At 36.3% G+C, this 15,385-nt stretch overlaps 1 non-coding gene across 1 annotated transcript; it reads left to right on the top strand.

Moving 5' to 3' along the window:
- The first annotated feature begins 2,514 nt into the window (after nucleotides 1–2,514).
- LOC114621449 lies at nucleotides 2,515–2,677 on the top strand. Its single transcript, XR_003711431.1, has one exon. It is a non-coding gene; the product is annotated as a U1 spliceosomal RNA (small nuclear RNA).
- Nucleotides 2,678–15,385: the final 12,708 nt, after the last annotated feature.

Raw genomic sequence — 15,385 nt, 5'->3', positions numbered from 1 at the left:
GTTCACTGTGCTGCTCTGTAAGACAAAGGGACATGAAGACATTGAGGAAGTTAACAATGGACTGTACTCTTCAGTCATTTTCTCTTCCAAAGGAAAGCAGGTTTGTTTTCCAATTGTCAGAACTACAGTTGGTTTAGTGTAGCAATTTTAGGAAATCCATGTAATCAGAGAAAAGAAAATGACAAACAAAAATAAACAAAAAAGGAAAACTCTTTTAAAAATTCCCTAAAGTAGTGTTATTAACATCTATTAAAAATGTTGAGATTATTGCCTGAGGACTACAACCTTAATTTTATTCCCCCCCTTCCAGAACTTGTTCTAATACTGTGTGTGTGCATATAAATGGCTTAAGATTGGCACTAAGTGTTGCATCTCGATTTTAAACTGTGCTCCTTAGTGGGAGTACAACCACAACTGCTGGTAAGTACCTATAAATCAAATAAGTAGAGAGGCCACCAACATCAACAGAGTAGTAGATTAAAACATGAAACTGTGATTTTTATGTTTCAATGTCTTAAAAATATATTAGGTTTTTTTTTTTTCGGATTGGATCTCACAAATGCTCTGCTATTGAGACAATTCTCTTGAGTCATTTTCATAGCCTGACTCCTGAATGTTGTAATTATTGGATTTCTGTGTATTATCATTAACTGAATCACTAAATGACATATATCTTTAACAGCTCTCTAAATATATGATTCTTTGCCATGTGCTATTATCCAAAAGCTATATCAATTATATTGAGTCCATGCTACGGTAGAAATTTTTGGTTTCTCTGGAGACTCAGTTGTCTCATGTCATGTTTTTCTGGAAACTGTATTATGAGCAGATGTTTTTGCTGAAGATGACATGTAGGAGGTTGTTTTGCTAAGAACAGACATGTGATGTTTTTTCTGGAGGCAACCTGAAACAAGGACGTGTGATGTTTTAGTTGAACAGATGCTTGAGAAAGCATGTGATGTTTGGAAAAGATACATGTATAACTCAATGGACAATGGACAATGCTGTATGGTATTGGTACACCTTGCCATTCTTTGCTGGTCATCATTGGGTTTAGCTGACACTGCTCTTTGCTGATGACACTGTATGGTATTGGTATTCCGTACCATTCTTTATTGGTCTTAGTTTGTCATGACTTCATAGAAGGAAATGCACCAAAAAATTTCTGGTAATATTCTGGCAGCTTCTTGCCACTTCTGCAGACTTGGGTCAATTGGCAGAACCTTGTGGTTTTCTCTAGATCAACCTGTCATTGCTAATTCCTGAAGGGTGTTTGTGAGTGGATTAAGCTCCCACTGATTATTCCTGTGAGCTGAACTACTGATATCCTCACAACTCAGATTTGATTTGCTCAGAAAAAAAACAGGTCTACATCCTCCTTTGCTTTATTAACACTTTTTTCCCACTATCTCTGGTAGGTGGTGGGCTAGAAGGAATGTTAAAGCACTTCAGAACTATTACTAAATGTATGTTTGAAAAATCCAAGCCTATATCATGCAGCATAATATATTTAATTTTTACAGTCCACTGTTTTAAATTACATAAAATCTTGAGACAATTTCAAATGATCCACACTTGGATTCCCAACAAAATGTACATGAGGAGGAATAAGATTTCAATACAGATGCCTATTTAGATTTATGCTAAGGTAGCACAATGATGATTAAACAAATGAAATGTTCTAATGTTGATTATAATAGGCTGGGATAAATGTTGAAAGCGAATATATTTTGCTTGTCAGTATAAGTTTTAAAAGCTTTAAAAATTCTTTTGTTATAGCATAGTTAAGTGCTTTGAGATACATTTAACATTGATTAAAATATTTTTAAAGTTTGTATGACATTGAAGATAACTCATAAGAAGTTGTGAAATAAGATAATAAAAGACATTCACACAAGATAATTACAATTCAAAGCCAAATGCAATGCATTAAAATAAGTTAAAGAAGAAAAGGACTTCTAGACTGTCGTTGAAATCTCTCCCAAATTTGTCAACGATTCAATGAAGAGACTGTTTAGTAATGTAGTTAGATGTCAAAGTGATGGATCACCAAACGGGGGTGCAAATGGACCTTATTCTTTATTTCTTGAAATTTTGACATTTGAGTCTTATTTTTTTTTTGTACAAGTAATAATCTACAATGAAACTAATAGTGTCGTTCCTAGAACCAAAGCCCAAATAGACAGTTTATACTGGTACCAAACCAGGTCTTTGTGTTTCAGGAAAATGTAGATGTATTATCTTCACAGAAATCTGTGTTAATATTCATCTCATAATTCTACTGGGCAGCGTGGGTCTTGGGATCCCATGTTTCTTTGTTATCTGGAAACAGATATGGGTGCCTGAGTATTGGATTACCTTAAAATGTGCTAGTTTGGTGGACAGCCTTGGGAGAAAAATAGTGTTCCCCTCAAGAGCCGTGAGTAGTTTTTATTATTGCCAGAGTGAGAAAGATAACCACCTTCCTTTGAGGAATGGTTATTGATTCCTATTCCCAGTAAAATGTATTTGGAGCTACTGACCTGGCAGGGAAGATACTATGATCAAGTAAAACATTTTTCCTCGGCCAGTCTCTCCATAGAATTCTGGGTGTGCAGAACCCTGTGGTTTTTCCAAATGTGGAAAACTCAGCTGCATAATCTGAGGTAGTAGGTGGCTACATTCAAATTTTATCCTGGAAGAAAGAAAGATGAAATGAAATGAAGGAAAGAAGAAAAAGGAAGAAAGAATTGGGTTCCCTCAACTCCAGCTAGATTCCTCTCTTATAATAGACCACCAGACCTCACTCACACTTTTTTTTTTTAACCTGCACACTAGGAATCTTGTTGTCAAAAATACTGATTACCCTAGAAGCTTGAGTTTTGTTAATATTCTTTTGTTAATAGCCTTTTTTTTTTCACAAAAAGTGTCAAGATTATAATAAAATCTGAAAAGAGCTATTGTAATGGAACAGGAAGGGTGGTACCAGGACATGTAATACCTGTCTACATTTCTAGATGTTTTGAAAATTGGGCTGATAGGCCTAAAATCAGCAATAGGCCTGTCATACATGTATACTAACACCAAGTCTTGGGTCTCAGTGGAAAAACATTGAAACAGATGGCTATAAGCTAATGTAAACAGGCAGCTTTTGTGGAAATTTACAAGCCTGAGTAGTCATAGACCTTGTAAATAGGTAGCCTGGGCAGACAATACCAACTTAGATAAGGACAAGTGAGTCATAGGCAGAGTCATAGTGACTTGTCCCCTGAATCTTCACCCAGCAGATACCTGGTTCTGATGATATCTGTATTCCCCCTGAACACCCACACTCCAGTGCTCCAGTGTCATTCCCTTCCCCACATCCTGCCTTTCTGTGTTTATAACCCCTGTGTGAATGAATTACGATTTGAGAAAAAAAATAAATAAAAACAAAACTAAGATATATAAAGTTTTCAGGAGTGTGTCTGCTTCACAAGAGCTTGGTACTAGAGTTTTCTTTTTTGCAATAAAAGTCAAATTTCTAGAAAAAAAAGAAAATTGGGCTGACACGGATAAGTGTAACAGGAAAAAAAAAAAACAGAAATAGTCAGAGAAGTCTATGACAAATGTAGAAGGTGTTTTGCTGGCAGAGCCATACAGTTACTCCATAATGAGAGCAGAAGTGGCAAGAGAACTGATTTGGGATGCAAGAAATAAGATGATTAATAAAAACAGATTCATAAGTGACTCCTGGTCCCTGAAACCTTATCCAGGTCTAAGTATGGTTATTTAAAATGCCAGTAAAGCCTGAGAAATAGAATGTGAAAAAATTCAGCCAACTTTCTAGAAAGAACAAGATTCAGAATCTAAATCCTCCAATGTAAATCTTTCATAGAATTAAAATCTAGGAAACATAGCTTATTTAGAAAACCTTGGTATATCCCTTTGCTTGATGTTTAAAGTTTGCTGGCTGACTCATAGATATGCAGAAATGCAAAGTATAATCTCTCTTTCAGGAATGTAGCATTGTAGGGACACAAATATCATGGAGGAATAATCATCCACTTATATTTCCATTGATTTTAATGAGTAATGTTCCAGCATAGCTAAACTTCCGAGAAAGAGCAGAACTTAAAACTTCAGATTTGATAAAAAAGCACATAGAAGAGATAATTCAAAGGACACAATCTGTCCTCCCCTAGTTAATACACAAAGGAATTCAAGACGATCAAGTTACACCGCATTGAGAAAAGACAAGGTAAAAGAAAAAAGAAATGTCCAAAATATGGAAGTGGAAGTAAAGACAATAAACAGAATAACTGGAGTGGAACATTAGGGAAAGCATTGTCTTGGAAGAGTTCGAGAGAAGTCAGAGATAAGCATGTAACTAGAATAGCAAACTGATCTCAAGGACAACAAAATGCCATAACAAAAGGGAAGTAGAAAGTTCCAGTGGAAGGAAATCTGAAGCTATAAATGAGAGTCCAGTTATCATAGTGAAAGGACACTACACATTATAGCAGCAAGGAATGAAAACATTGTCATTTAGACATTCCTTCAAAATAGCTCAGAGGACCTCTGTAGAGAACAAGCCGCTAAGACGATGCCTGTGTGTTGTTATTATTTTCATTTGTTGTTTATTGTCAACTTAAAACAATCTAAGTTTATGTGAGAGAAAGGAAACGCAATAGAGGAAATGCTATGCTTCTATAGATTGTCCTGGAGTCAAGCCTGTGAGATATTTCCTTAATTGGTGGTTGTTGGGGGCCCATTATGATCGGTGCCATGCCTGGGAAGGTGGTTCTGGGTTGTTAATGAAAGCGGACTGAGCAGGCCAAGAGTAGCAAGCAGTAAGGAGTGTTTCTTCATGGCTAACTCTTCAATTCCTATCAGGTTTCTGCCCTGCTTCAGTTCTAGCTCTGAGTTCCCTAAGTCACTGACTGTTACCTGGAAATATAAGATGAAATAAACCCTTTCTCCTACAAGTTGCTGTAGGTCACAGTGTTTTATCACAGCATTGGAAATCTTAGTTAAGACAACTCACTACTTACAAAAAGTAGAAAATCAGAATTTTAATTAATGCTGCTAGATAGTAATAAAGAAAAATCTGAGACAGAAGGAAAGAATGTAAAGTTTTGTCACAGACTTCTCCATTAAAGAAGAGATAAAAATACTATATCTTAGAAATTCAAAATCATCCTTTAAGAAAATACTTTACAAATTCAGTAACTAATAATCTACAGATATTTAAAAAACAAACTAACAACTCTTAAAAGAGCAAAATTTGAGAATCTAAGATTCGCTGAGTTAACTGAAAGACGCAATGGAAATCAATGGCTTCATGACATCTGTGCTGCTTTCCTAGAAGTAGATGTGTGTTAGTTACAAAGGCGAGCAGATGAGTTCTGGGACGGTACTGTCATGAGTCAAGGGTAGCAGCATCACCAGAGATGTCATTCCTAAAATATGTCCTGCTTTTCAACTGCAGAAAGTAACCACTCTAATTTTAAAAAAATATAATTTAAAAAATTATATTAACATATATTTAAAATTAATTATATTTCTTATAAATTATAATTATCTTTTAAAAATTAGGCTGGAGAGATGACTCAGTTGATAAAGTATTATACAAGCAAAATATCCCAGAGTTTATATCACCAGAATCCACATAAATGTGTAGTAGGTGGTGTAACCTATATGCAATTCCAATCTTGGGAATGCAGGGACAGTAAATCCTGGTAGAAATCTGTGTAGTAAGCCTAGCTACTAGAAAGCTTTGTGTTTAAATGATCCTACTTCAAGAAATTGGAACACTATAGGTACATTATACTTGAGTCTCCAAATGTATGTACACAAATGAATACATGTGTGTGCACCTGCAAACGTAAGTGTGTTGACACACATACAAACATGCATATACATCCCAATTCATCAAACATACACACACATACACACACACACACAGACACAAACAGACACGCACACACACACACAAAATTGAGAGAGAGAGACAGAGAGAGAGAGAGAGAGAGAGAGAATATATATCAATCACTTTGTTCTGATTCATAATCAGGTGAGCTATTTCCTAAGTCATATTGCCACATGTGGAAAAGAAATCTTGAAGAAGCAAGTTTCCAATATTTTCAACATTCATAGCACCAACAGTTTTCTGTCTTTCTGGTATAGGAAATTTGGGAGTCACTTCACACATACAGAAGGATGGACATGTTGGGTATTACTACCACATGATTGCTGACAAAAAATGTCTGTTTTATTTTATAAAATGTTTAGACCCAACTCATCACCCCATGCTTCCTTGCCAACCTCATCCTTTTCTAATTATTTTACACTCCCAATTTGTTGTAAATGTATTGTTCATTCTCCAGATGCAATTGTTATCTCAAAGGCTTAGTGCCAAATAAGCTCTCTCTTTCTAGTTTTGTGTGTGTGTGTGTGTGTGTGTTGTGTGTGTGTGTGTGTGTATGTGTATGTATATGTGTATGAACTCTGTCTGGCTGTCTCAGCTCAGCTATTCTGGCTAAAACTCCTCTCCAAGCTGACTGATTCAAACTGGCTTCTCTCAGCTTCTGACTGAATTGCTATGCTTGGCCTCAAACTAACTCTGGCAATTTGTTGTAAACTTTTGGGTCCTTCTTTTTGTCTGACTTCCACTTCCTCTGATGATGTGCACTGAACTGCATGAACTCATTAACAAACTCAACTCCACTGCACTGTACTCACTGTGCTAACTCCCAACTGACTGACCCTTTCTCCCTGAGCTGTCTTTAAATAACTTCTCTTTTCTGTATTTTTTTTCTTCTCTTTCCTGTTCTGGTCTTGTAAGAGTTGAGCATATCCTATCTCTGACTTATTCTGCCAAATCTTTCTCTCATTAGTCACTTTGTTTGTCCCTCAATTAGTTTTCACTTTCAAATATGGCTGTTTCCTCTACAAGCTAATTTTACCTTAAAGGTGTGTAGTAAGGGAATGTCTGTATTCCAGCCAGATTACACAGACCTAGGTCTTTTGACTGCCAGAGAAGTTACGTTGCTGAATTAAAATTCCTCTACAATTTGTGCTCTTTCTTTTTCTCTCCTTCTCTAACTTAGTACCTACTGTATCCTCTTAGTGAAGCCTGCATATGCACAGTAAATGACCATTTACTTGAGTGTGGATAGTATCTCAGGGTTCACATACCTAAAGAAAATTGACTCTCCATGTGATACTTTTAAGGAGATATGCCCCCTTCATAGGTCTGCATAGGGAACAGTTGGTTCCCCTTGGTGGTGCTGTGTTTGTTTGTTAAGGAGGTGTGGCCTTGCTGGAGGAAAGTTTTGAGAGCTTATAGCCTGGTCTTAATACACTTTCTCTGCTTCATGATTACACTTGAAGATGTAAAGTCTCAGGTTCTAACTCATGCTACCATGCCTGTGACTTGTTTTCATGTTTCCCGACACTGATGGACTTTTATCCTTCTAAAACCATAAATGAAAAAAATCTCTCATTTGTATAAGTTGCTTTTGGATTTGAGTTTTAACACATTAACTAAAAATTAAGTAATACACTCCCTCTCCTGACGCTTTCAATTTAAAAGCAATATTCTCCATTAATAATGTAAAGTATTTCAAATAAAACCTGAGCACATCACAAGAATGTGTTCTGTATAAATAAGAATAGGAACTTTTAGCTAGTATAACTGTATGGTTATAGAAACTAGTCTGCAAATAAGGGTAGTAAAGATGCAATAATACTCACTCAACTTCTGAATAAAAACATTATCATATGATTTTCTTTTTTTGTTATTGTTTTATCATTAATTTTTTCAATCCGTGGAAATTGCTCATTCCATGGCATTCAAGTAGCATATTTGAACTCACATTTTCAAATTTAAAACAATGCGTAATTGAGCTTGACTTCTTGGCTATGACCTATTCTTAGACCTGTGAGAACAGAAACTATGAAATTGCATGCACTATCCTGAATTATTATGCCTAATGGTGGCACTCTCCTCACATCTGGAATTAGGTATGCGAGAAAAAAAAAGAAGTAAAGTGAATCACTTTTTACGTTTGGGGATTGAGTAATATTAAAGTGCTATGTTTGGCAAAGTCTGTTGTAATATAAAAACTCAAGGACGCATCTTGGGGCAGTGTACTTTGTACAGGATGATAAATTCTATGGAGTAATGAACAGCTTCTGACATTTTAACTGACTCTTTGAAAATGCTTCTCCCTAGAGATGGCTAATTTCTGAAAATGGAGAAAATCTCTTTCACAGTTCGTTGTTTCCAGTGGCGGCTTAAAGAACATTTCACATTTAAATAGCTGTTTTCCTGAATCTCACCCTTTACCAGCTGCATGATCCTGAAACACTAATGTGCACCCAGGAAAGAGCCTGACATTATAACATCTGACATTAATGCACTTTGAATGCCGAGCCTGGTCTTGCTTTATTGAAATGTTGTCAGTTATTACATGAGCTAGCTAAAAATAATGCAGGAGATGGTAGTTAGCACGTGACAGCAGCTTCTGTGAACATTTGCAACAGCCTATGGCTTCTCTAAGATGTGTGGTTTCCTGGATTTTTTCCCATAAAACCAGTTTCCCATCCTGTAAAAGGCAGTGAATACTATCAGTGTTATCTTGAATTAAACATGTAGCATATTTTCTATTATTTTATTATTCTATTATTTTCTAGACACTTATGACTTTGACCCATTAGAACTGTAAGGCTTCTTTTTGAAGTTATGTTTGTTCTGCTATTGCTTTGGGTGATTTAAAAGTGTAAGTTCATGAGGAAATTATAATAGTATGTCCTAAATGCAATATTTTGGAAAATAGACTCTAATGTATGAATTTAATTATATTTATTGGTTTGAATTATAAGTTTGGTTTCTTACATTAATAATCAAAGAGGTGCTACCAAACCCTTATAGCTTGAAATGCAGAAATTGAATGGGTTTAGAATTAATTGACTATAAGAATAATTCTTTTAAAAATCCTTTATCATTTAAAACAAATTTTAATTTATTTTAACATATTTTGATCATATTCTTCTCTTCCCCCAAGTTATACCAGATCTTCTCTTCCTTTCTACTCACCCAACTGTAAGTTCCTTCTCAAAAAATATTTAAAAACCAATATAGCAACATACATCACCCAAAAATAAAAATAAAAATAAAAATAAAAATAAAAATAAAAATAAAATAAAAATAAAATACCAAACTGTATCCAAGCCCCTGAGCCCCTGAACACCAACACCACCAAAGACACCAACAAACAATAACCTGTGGACTCCATTACGCCTGAATCAACTACTACTGATCATGAGATTTGCCATGGATTGCTAAAAATTAACAAACAGACAAACAAACAAACAAACATTGTTTGTCATTTGCCTTTTTTGAAATTCAATGGTAGTTTAGAATCCTGAGGAAAAGTAACGAAGACTTGAACCTGTACCTTCACCAAGTTGCAAGGTATTTTATAACTTCTCCTTTGAGTCTTAGAGAAGAAAAGAACAGAAGAAGAAATGTCACCATTGATTTTGAGCTCATGCTGTTTAGTTCCGGTATCCCAATCTTACATGGTTGCTCTTCTATTCATTTTACTATGGATGGAAACCAGCATCACATTTAGGTTGGTAATAAGAGTTTAGCTAAATCAAGTACTAGCAACAAGGTTGATGTGGGTAGAACTGGCATTTTCATATTGCTTTATACATTTATGGCTTTTTTTTTACTGAATTTTGATAAGCTGCATGGCTGTTTCCTTTCTAAAATGGATTTCTTATAGAAAATGTTGCTCTCTCCTTAACCTATGGCAATATATAGGAAACACCTGTGCAGATAAGTTATTCAGGTGCTAGTTAAATTACATTAAATTACATTAAGAGAAACATTGAAAATTATATTTGGTAAATAAAACAAATCTTGAAAAATAAGAATGCCTTAGATATAAATCAACAATAATGTGTATTTAAACAAACATAACGATTTGTTCTTATGTAGCAATAAATGAATGCTTGTGAGTATATAAAGACACACAAATACAGACACATATGTGTTACAATTATATATATATATGCAGATACAGATACACACTTATGTCAAAGAGTCAAAATAATTGACTTAAAGTATTTGTTGAATTTGACTTATCTTACTACCATTAAGTTCATAGGATTCCAAGAATGATCTTATTCATTTCTAATGCACCATCAACTTCTATAGATTCTCATTTTTTCTTAACTCACCCCATCTTCTCTCCTCTTCCTTTCCTACACTTAAAGATTTTTCTTTTTCGTAACTCAATTAGAAAAGCAATGCAGTCCGCTAGATCAAAAGCTCATTCTTCTGCCAACACTGCTGTTTGGCAATAACAGAGAAGGAAGACAACGAGGAACCATTTTAAATTTGCAGATGGTAGTAGATCTCACTATCACAGGCTCTCTCTTTTCTGGTGAGTTTGGGTAATCATTCTTTATCTGGACCTTTATAAAGTATATACTGGTGCTAGAAAGATGCCTCGAGAGGTATAGCGTTTGACTTGCAAGTATGAAGACTTGAGAACCAATCCCCACAATGGATATAAAAATTCAAATTTGATAGCGCTTGTCTGTCACTTCAGTGCTCCTACAAGGTGATTGGAGGTGGAGACAGGATAGTTAGGAGCTTGCAGGTTAGTGAGTATGTCAAAATCATCAGTGGCAAACAGCAAAGGGATCCTGTTGTACATAAAGTTGAAGTTGAGAACCCACACCTGAGATTTTCCTTTGACCTCCACATGCACATCTACACTATAGCACATTTCATATCCCTTACCTTTACATAATGCTTGTGTTAATGTGTCAGTTTTTCCTTTCATAAACACTGACCCATTCTTTCCTCCTGAGCAGGATCACTTTGGGTCCATAGGCATGTTGAAGGTAGCAGAAGCTTTGGGAACACCAGAACATCTCATATCTCTTCCTAGATCACCTATGGAAACTGCTTAATAACTCTACTGTCTAAAAGAGATTAGCTTTTCAGTCCACCAAAGGAACAAATGTCCAATATACGTCAGATACTGTGGCCTTTTCTGATAAACTTCAAGAAAACTCTCAACTACTCTCCTGCTTTACCTACCACAGAGTTAGGAATGACTCTCCAATTTTATCTTCAACATTGACCTTACTCCTGACCTTCAGAATTTTCTACAGCTTCTTATGAATAGTTCAACTTGAGAGTCTAGGGAGACACATTCCTGCAGTGGAAGTTTCTGGATGTGTCATGTGATACAGACTCAAGTGGTGCCTTGCTGAGGAAAGACCCATGGAAGGACAGGTCACGTTTGGAGATAGCATAAATGGGACTCAATGGACAGTGATGGCATGCTTGCATAGCTAGCTTAGCAATGCTTCATTGATCTCATGTCTTTGTTGATCTTTGATTTCTTTGAGGAAGTCGTGGCAGAGAACTCCTGTCATCTCTGTTTATTTTTGTCACTCTTTCTGACTCATTCCAATATAGTGGCAGAGGCCTGACAGTTTCTGAGAGATAGCACCACCACTGCTGATGACTGTTTTGTACCTGACACTACTGAACTGGACTGCTGATATCCAGACAATGGAGATTGGAATCGCCCCAAAGAACTACATCTAAACAGGTCTACATCCTATTGTCTTCTTTACTGTCTCTTCTCGCCTACCTTTGGATGATGGACTATAATGGGGGGGGGTGTCAAAGCATTTGATAATGTAATAATTTAACGTAGGCTTTGAAAACCTAAAGCTACACTCTAACACGGACACCCTTCCTTTCTTCTCCAGGTAAAGGAAGTAATTATTTATTATCCCTGAAGAAACATTCCTTTTTTACTATTACTTATTGTTATTCAAAAAAATAGAACTCATGAGAAGTAACTAAGCAGCGGGTGGTGTCACTTATGTGGTATATTTTATCAAATAACTGGCCAATGAAAGCAAAACATCATGGACTAAATTGAAATTCTTTGAAACTAACAGCGTGTAGACTTTAAGAGGCAGCATTTCCAGATGGACCTAGTGCTATTTAAAGAGGGCATGAATGTTGGGACTTTAATCCAGTAGGTCTGTCATACTGTTAAGAAGAGGAGTAGACACTAGAAACAAATGTGTGCAGAGGACAGGTTTTGTACAGATGTAGTAAGAAGGCAGCCATTTTTGGTCAGAGAGAAAAAGGTCTTAGGAGATGTCAGATTGAGCGATAAATTGATCTTAGACTCGAGACATCAAAGCTATTTTCAAATAGCTTTTCAAATAAACATTATTCTTTAAGCCCTCCAACCATAGTACTTGGTTACACTACTGGAGGTGAGAAGACCCAAATTAAGATGTGGCTGGATCTTGTTCCTTCTGGATGAAGAAAGCAATCTGTGTGTCAAATGTCTCTTAGCTCATGTTAGCATCAATCCAGTCTCTTTCTTAGTTTGTATACACTTCTCTACAATTCATGTTTGCATTGCCTCAGGGTATCACTCCTGGGTCAGATGCCAACCCAGGCCAGACTCAGTGTCTCTCTCTCTGGGTATTTGTTCTTTTTGGTTTTTTTTTTTTTAATTCTTAAAAGGTGGCAGCATGCACAGACCTAAGCCTTGAGAAGAGACAGTAGACATGACTCTCTATCCATAACCAAGAATTTATCTTTAATTGATGACTGTTCACAAAGGAAAAACAAGTTTTCTCCAGTGAAGTTTCACTGGGTCTACAAACCACACTTAAATGCAGACCCCATGGCCAGCAGTAGACGGCCAACATGAGAAGAGCTCGATGGTATTTTGGGAGATTTTCTTTTTCTTTCATAATGCTTTCATAATGTTTTGTATGGATGTTTTACCTTATTACTCTTTTGCTTACATATTATGGTTATGATTTTGTGCTCTTATGAGTTTCCTGTGTGTGGTAAGTCTGTTTTTCTCTTGCTCTTTCTCTTTTTTTTTGTCCATTTGCTGTGCTCTATTCTAGTTTGTTTGTCTGTTTTTATTTGCCTGTTTGTTTTCTGGAGAGAGAGAATGAGAGAGAGAGAGAGAGAGAGAGAGAGAGAGAGAGAGAGAGAGAGAGAGAGAGAATTAAGTTTGATGGGTGGGGATGTGAGAAGGCTCTAGGAGGAGATGAAGGAGAAGACATCATGATCAGAATATATTAAAAATCTATTTCTTAATTAATTATAATTAATAAATCTATAATTAATAAAAAGTAAAATAATGGAAGTCAAGTGGCTAGAGAAATAACTGAAGATATAGAAGACTAGCTTCTCTTCCAGAGGACTTGAGTGTGATTCCCAGTGCCCGCATGGAGTCACAACTGTCTGTAACTCCAATCGAGGAGATCCTACACCCTCTGGGTAAATATTGCACACACATGGTACACAGACACACATGTGGGCAAAGCACACATGCACATAAAAATGAAATAGTTTTGAAGTAAAAAGAACATAAATAATATTTGATTGTGAGTCGGCGATACTGACAGAATGACCTCATCCTGATGAATATACCTATAAGATCTTTATTTCGCACACTGGGAATTAAAACTTAAATGTTTTTGACTCTATTAAATGGACAACATCCTTCCATTTTCATGTAACTTAAGCTTCACAATTACTCTCTAAAGGAAAGGGGAAAACAGAACAAACAATCCTTTCATCCGTATTAATTCATATTCCAGGTATTTCTCAGCATATACTTTGCGCCAAGTACTGTTTGAGAGCCTGGCATTAAAAGTGGATAGGAGGCAGCCAAGCTGTATTTCTTCCAAAGTAATATTTTATCCATAAATCTAGAAAGAACAGAGAGACAGGTAGGTGATTAAGATTTCAGATAGTGATTAAGTGCTATAAGGAAACAGAACAGGTAATTTGATGTGGGGTGGTTTAGAGGACAGGAATGAGTTGAGGGTACCTTTGCTTAGATATTGTGGTTGGGAAAAGCTTCATTAACAAAAGAAAATTAAAACCAGCATATTATTAGAGAAAATCCTGATGGGATGTCCATTCTAGGGAAAAAGAACAGAACATTCAAAATCCTTAATCTACATGGTGCCAAGAATAAATCAGAGCTCCATGAGACTGAAGATGTTGACTACAGCAAGCATAGAAGCAAACGACTTCAAATAGACAGAACTGTCAGATCCTGCACAAAGTGCCAGCTGGGGAGATTTTATTCAAATAGTAAATCTGAGTTTGCAAATTAGGCACTGAGGTGAGGGTATAAGGCTCAAATATGTTTATATTTTACAAAGACCTCTTTCTGTGTAAAAGAGTTGAAGACTGGAGAGTACGGAGGCAAAGGTAAAGCAGGCTTAGTTTAGATGTTTCGTAATGAACTGAGGAAACAGAACCATAGTCCCGGGTAGAGCAGTGCAGAGAGCAAGTCTGATACATAATAAGAAATTTAGTTTCTATCTACATGATAAGATACCCTTGAGCTTTCTTCTAAGTTACACTGGGGTCCAGGGAAGTAAAAAAAAAAAAATGAAGGAAACCTAAAAAATAAGAATTATATAAACCAGTTAGTGAGTTTGATGTCCCTTAGTGGGAAGTGTTTCATAAAGGAGAAAGCTTCTCAGATATTTTCTTGACTGGTGATTGATGTGAGAGGGCCCAGATAATTATGAGTGGGTGTCATCCGTGGGTAACTAGTATTGAGTAGTATAAATAAACAGGTTGACCAAACTGTGAGGAGAAAATAGGTATGCAGCACTCCTTCAGATTCTCTGCATCAGTTTCTGCTTCTACTTCACTGCCTTGAGTTGTAACCCCAGCTCCCTTGAATGATAGACCACAAGCTATAAGATGGAAATAAAGCCTTTCCTCCCCAATTTTCTTTTGGTCATGGTGTTTTATCATAGCAATAAAAATCCAAATTAAGATAGAACTTAGTATCCATGAATGGGGTATTTCTGTGACAGACCTGAACATATGATTTTGGAAGGATTTCTGGTAGCATTTGAAATTAGGGCTAAAAAATCCATTGAGTGCTCCAAGCTTAGGGAGTTGTTCTCTGGAAGCATGGTGGATAAGATTGCTCAGAGTGATGAATTTGATGGAGGTATAGCTTGGGCAGTTCGAGAAGGAAACGGACATTCTTCCAGGGCCATTTATGTGACATTTTGCATTAAGAATTTATAAAGACTCATGATCTAGTGCTGAAGAATCAACTGTCATTAAAGAAAACATGAGAACTACAGAAGTGAAATCTTAGCTTTGATTGGGTAAGGGATGTTGGTGTGGTGGTTTGAATGAAAGTAGCCTGGGCTGGGCTGGAGAGATGGCTCAGTGGTTAAGAGCGCTGACTGCTCTTCCAAAGGTACTGAGTTCAATTCCCAGCAACCACATGGTGGCTCACAACCATCTGTAATGGGATCTGACGCCCTCTTCTGGTGTGTCTGAAGACAGCTACAGTGAACTCGT

The sequence above is a fragment of the Grammomys surdaster genome, unplaced genomic scaffold (genome assembly GCF_004785775.1).
Source record: "Grammomys surdaster isolate TR1022 unplaced genomic scaffold, NIH_TR_1.0 174, whole genome shotgun sequence".
Classification (NCBI taxonomy): Eukaryota; Metazoa; Chordata; class Mammalia; order Rodentia; family Muridae; genus Grammomys; species Grammomys surdaster.
Note: the sequence above shows the minus strand (reverse complement) of the source record. Positions and strands in the feature narration are given on the sequence as shown.